The sequence below is a fragment of the Triticum urartu genome, chromosome 4A (assembly GCF_056163025.1).
Source record: "Triticum urartu cultivar PI428250 chromosome 4A, HENAU_Tu73, whole genome shotgun sequence".
NCBI classification, from domain to species: Eukaryota; Viridiplantae; Streptophyta; class Magnoliopsida; order Poales; family Poaceae; genus Triticum; species Triticum urartu.
Genome location: NC_141876.1, coordinates 451,898,487 through 451,904,486, shown reverse-complemented (window position 1 = coordinate 451,904,486; position 6,000 = coordinate 451,898,487).

Below are 6,000 nucleotides of genomic sequence, written 5' to 3'. Positions count from 1 at the left end.
CATCCAGGTCCCGCTATTGGTTATTGACCGGAGACGTATCTCGGTCATGTCTACATTGTTCTCGAACCCGTAGGGTCCGCACGCTTAAGGTTACGATGACAGTTATGAGTTTATGCATTTTGATGTACCGAAGGTTGTTCGGAGTCCCGGATGTGATCACGGACATGACGAGGAGTCTCGAAATGGTCGAGACATAAAGATTGATATATTGGAAGCCTATGTTTGGATATCGGAAGTGTTCCGGGTGAAATCGGGATTTTACCGGAGTACCGGGAAGGTTACCGGAACCCCCCGGGAGCTAAATGGGCCATGATGGGCCTTAGTGGAAAAGAGAAGAGGCAGCCCTACATGGGCAGCGCGCCTCCCCCTTCCCCTAGTCCTATTAGGACTAGGAGAGGTGGCCGGCCCCCTCCTTCTCTTTTCCCCCTCCGCGAATCCTATTCCAACTAGGATTGGGGGGGGGGGAATCCTACTCCCAGAGGGAGTAGGACTCTCCTGGCGCACCCCTTGTGGCCGGCCAGCCTCCCCCCCTTTGGTCCTTTATATACTGAGGTAGAGGCACCCTAGAACACACAAGTTGATCCGCGTGATCTATTCCTTAGCCGTGTGCGGTGCCCTCAGCCACCATATTCCTCGATAATACTGTAGCGGAGTTTAGGCGAAGCCCTGCTGCTGTAGTGCATCAAGATCGTCACCACGCCGTCGTGCTGACGGAACTCTTCCCCGATACTTTGCTGGATCGGAGTTCGGGGATCGTCATCGAGCTGAACGTGTGCTCGAACTCGGAGGTGCCGTAGTTTCGGTGCTTGATCGGTTGGATCGTGAAGACGTACGACTACTTCCTCTACGTTGCGTCAACGCTTCCGCAGTCGGTCTGCGTGGGTACGTAGACAACACTCTCCCCTCTCGTTGCTATGCATCACATGATCTTGCGTGTGCGTAGGAATTTTTTTGAAATTACTACGAATCCCAACACTAACTCATTAGCTACATTGCTTGCAAGGCTTATATTGATGTACATTACCGAGAGGGCCCAGAGATACCTCTCCGACAATCGAATTGACAAATCCTAATCTTGATCCATACCAACTCAACAAACACCATCGAAGACACCTGTAGAGCACCTTTATAATCATCCAGTTATGTTGTGACGTTTGGTAGCACACAAAGTGTTCCTTCAGTATTCGGGAGTTGCATGATCTTATAGTCATAGGAACATGTATATTTATGGAAAAAGCAATAGCAACAAATTAAATGATCATCGTGCTAAGCTAACGGAAGGGTCAAGTCAATCACATCATTCTCTAATGATGTGATCCCGTTAATCAAATGACAACTCATGTCTATGGTTAGGAAACATAATCATCATTGATTCAACGAGCTAGTCAAATAGAGTCAAACTAGTGACACTCTGTTTGTCTATGTATTCACACATGTACTAAGTTTCCGGTTAATACAATTCTAGCATGAATAATAAACATTTATCATGATAAAAGGAAATATAAATAACAACTTTATTATTGCCTCTAGGGCATATTTCCTTCACCAGCAGGGGCGGCCGCGTGAAGGAGGAGAAGGACGACGAGGACAACGGCGGCGGCGGCGGCGATGGCGGGGACTTCGCCTCTCTCAGCGCGTTATTCGGCCTGTAGTCGCGGTCTCTTTGTTTTTTTAAGTGTTTTATCTATGTAAAAACTATTTCAATTCGCCGAAGTAACATGTTGTTTCGCCGAATATTTGTCCCGTTTCGTCGAATTTTAGTCAAATAAATGTCAAAAAATAAATAAAACAGGTGCTTGGGGCCGACCCTGGGGGCATCGGCTGAGAACCCGATCGCCCCCAGGCCGATTTTAGCACCGGCTCGCTCCCCAATGGCGATTTTTCGAGTCATCTAGGGGGTCAACGGTTGGAGATGCTCTAAGACAAGACTCAGGGTATCAAGTACAGTTCCAAATTTTTATGCATTACAGGCCATGAAAAGTAAGGTCACAGGGGAAGGAGAGTGATGAGCAGGAAGACTTCAAAGAGCAACAGAGAGGGAACTGCAACAGGGGGGAGCTTCAATCCTGTGCCTCTCACCTGCGAAAAACGCTTCGCAGCCTCTCACCTACAGTTGTCAATTTAGGGACGGTGACAAGGTCGGGGAGGTGGGTTCGGTGGACATACGATTGCGTGTTGGCGACTTGTACCAGCCGCCGGTACGCCGTAGTTCCACAATCGCTGTCGCTAACAAATTATACCGATGTGCATACTTTTATTTCAGAAGAAATACAGCTAATTTAGGAATATAAGGAGATGGCCAGTTCGAGACATGCGCACGATGGTTGATACTTTCATGGTTTGCACCTTTCGAATATTGGGGACCATCCGCGGCAGAGGAACGAACGGGCGAAACATGGTTGATCCGGGTGGGGGACGCCACCGGTGCCGATGCGGCTGCGTCGCTGTCAAAGCACCGCTAACCACCACCAGGCTCCAAGCTCAAGAAGATCATGGAAGAATCGTCGGTGTCCCGGCCCGGCCCTGCCCTTTAGGCGCCCAACCAACACATGACCACGTTCCGCCGTGCCGGCCTGCGCGCGTCCCGTAGCTTTTGTCAACCATCCAACGCACGCACGGGCACGTTCGGTGCCGTCGGTTTGCGGAGGCGATTACCCTTTACATGTCATCTTATCTCCAAAACCAAAATGGTGACTCCACTGGGTGGGATATCTAATCCGTCAACAACGCACTCTGGATTAAGAGCCCAGCTCGATCGTGAGTCATCTCAGCGTCATCGCCGTCTCCAACACTCGACGAAGCTGCCTTTTTCTTTTCTGTTTCAATCAACTATACGGCCTTGTTTAGGTGGAGGAATTCGAATGTTCACTCTTATACACCCCATATATAAATGAGAAAATTAGCCGATGCTAGGCACCGGTCGACCGGCCTGAGTCACGTACCGGTTGCCTCGCGCATCGTTGGATGTGCTCACATCTAACTGTTAGGTTGTGCCGCCCTTGCATCCATGCGTCACGCACACTTCCTCGGCACGAGGTGGGAGCCGAAACCGCCTCGCGCAAAGTCGCATTCTAGCCCGTGGCCGGAGACCCATGAAGCCCACGATCCCTATCTTGTCCCGCCACCTGTCGGCGGTCAGCACCGCCGGTCATCGGGCCAGTCATGTGAGCCCACAAACTCGTCCTTGTCGTCGACTGCCTTGTACCACAACGGGTTGCCGGTTGTAGTAGTTTCAGTTTTCGCTTACAGCTTTCTCGTCACTTGTTGCAGTTGTTTATCGTCACCGGCCACAATTTCACCGTCACTGATTGCAACATATTTGTCCGTCGGCCGTGGCTTTCTTGTTGTCAGTGGCAGCATCAACGAAATACTGATTTTTTAAAATAAATCAATTTTCTTTTTTGCATGAAAGATGTTTTGAGTGTGTGAGGTGCGTCCTAAATCTCAAAGCATTTGGACATGTGAGTAACTCTCAGAAAAAAACTGGTCCAAACAATGCACAAACAATAAACTTTTCCATTGACTCTAAATTTGTCTTGTTTGCTGAGAGTTACTCACATTCAAAAGCCCTGAAATTTGGCACGGACACCACGCACTCAATCATCTTTATCCAAAAAATATATTTTTTTTAAAATTTAATTAGTATTATTTTTAAGGATTTTTTGTTCACTTCAGGAATCATCTGAGCCCGGGAGCCAAAACGCCGCTCCTATTCATCGCCTCTTTTTTCCAGATTAGAGTCCTCGCCATTTTTATCACAAATAAAAAAGAGTCTTCTCCATTTTATTCATACCTTGTCTTGAAGACTGGAACCTTTTTTCTTCCGAGGTCCCAACTAAAGTAGAGTATCAAAAATTCCCTGATAGTAGGTGGTATAGCACATGGGATATGGGATATGTGTGCTAATCAAGAAAATTCTCTTAGTTGCTGCCAGTGTTTATAAGATAATCAAGAGAATTACCATCGGGGCGATTGATCGCCTCAGCCACCTCAGCCACGTTCGCCCCACGCAGGGCGAGTACTAACGGCCACGCAATAATAGCCGTTGCTAATCCAAGACTTGGCACGACCCTACTCTACTGGCCAACACGCCACCCCTTCCCCGAAATTTAAATAAATAAGCAAAGCACGGCGGGGGGTCCATAGGACCGTAACCTCAAAGACACAAACATAGAAAAAGGCGCAGTAAACCGTCCTCCCCTGCACAGACCCCACCGCCCAATCTAAGATCCAGCCATCCAGGAATAGGAAAACACGCGGCTGCTGGATGCGCGGGCGGGCGGGCGGGTGCACGGGATCCCTCCGCGGAACGGCCACCGGGCGCCACGGCGTACGCGCGCGCGGGTGGCTCGGATCCTCTGTACTACGGCGGAACCAGCTGTGGCCCGTGCCGTTGCGGCTTATTTTGTGGGACCGTGTTGCCATCGATATGCCCGGGAGGTGGGGTCCGAGGGATGGACGGACGGTCGCGGGGGCCCGGTCTTCTCCGCCCAGCCCAGTCCACCCGGCGCGACCGTCCGCTCTGCGCGTCGGCTTGTGCCGCCGTTTCCTTCTCGGCCAGACCACCAGAGCGTTCCTAGAGCAACCAACAACATCTCCTTTACGGAGGGGTGTTTGGGGATGGATACAAGAACGGTGTTCGGCATCTTCACGCAAAGGGAACCCAATGATGCAAATCAGGCGACCACGATCGATCGGTTCCAAGCAGAGCAAATGCTCCTAGACGCCAACAAAATAAGATTTGAGCTTTGTTGCCCTTTCAAGACATCGTCGGCGCTGCCCTTGTTCAAAATAATTTCTTGTTCCCCTAAAAAAAATCTTGTTGAAGTTGTTTGCCATGTTCTTATGCAAAAGGAACAAAGCAAAAGAACAATGAATGATAATGTGCATACGTATTCCTTTGCACACCTTTCCAACTCGCCTCGAATAAGGGTTTGCCATGCCATGCGTTTTTTTTCAAGCACATATCTATACTAATATAAAAAGATTCAAAGGAGCAAATTCAATTAATCTTGACCATTAAATCATGTCAATCTAACGACCTAGACTGCTTCAGTGTCGAGCACTCAACACGTTTAGCGTGCAGTTAATTTCATGGCAAATATAGTTCACATAATAACACGCAAATAATATCCTACTTAATATCCGCATGCACTTAATATATTTTTAAATTAACGTGCATTGCACGTACACATTGACTAGTACAAAGAAGTGGCAAAACAAAACGAAGGCGCTTGTCCCCCTTCGCGTGGCACAGAAGTGCTCCACCCGCTAGGGTATCTTGTGCCTCTCGCTGGCGCCAGTGTCGATGCCGGTCTGCCTTGTCTCCTGTTGCCTTAGGGTCATGAAGGCGCGGTGGATCCCGGCCTTTACTATCGGGAGGTCTTTGTTTTTAGATTTTTTTTATAGTTTTATTAGGGTTTGTGTTCTGCTTTAAGCGTTGAGGCGGTGGCGGCTCTTCGAAGATGAATAAGGTTCTCTCCGCTTAGCCCCCGTCCCGGTGGTGCTTCTAGCGTCATCGAAGGGCGTGTGCAGATTTATCTCCAGCGGATCTCGCCGGATTCGATCGACGTTTGCCTTTGGCACATGGATCCAATCTTCGTTCGTCTGTGTTTGTGTGTTTATAGGTTGGATCCTTTCGATCTACGCTTCTTTTCATCAGCGGTGGTTGTTGTTCCGGTGCGTCGACCCTATAGGGTCTTAGCACAACGACTTCTTGACTGTTTATTACAACAAGGTTTGCCCGACTCTGGTGAGAAAGGAGCATGATGGTAGCGCGCCTTCGGCTCGCTTCAGTGCTTGTAGTCGTCATTAGGTGATCTATATACCTAGATGTCATTTTTTTTACTTCTAATATTCTTTGTACTGTCTAAACAATTGATGAATGCATCAAAAAATTTCCGGCAAAAAAGATGCAAAGGAGTGCCTTTTATTTTTGCGGAAGCATTGAGTTTACATTTACAGCTATTTTTGGTTTTTTTAACACTATAGCTATCTTTG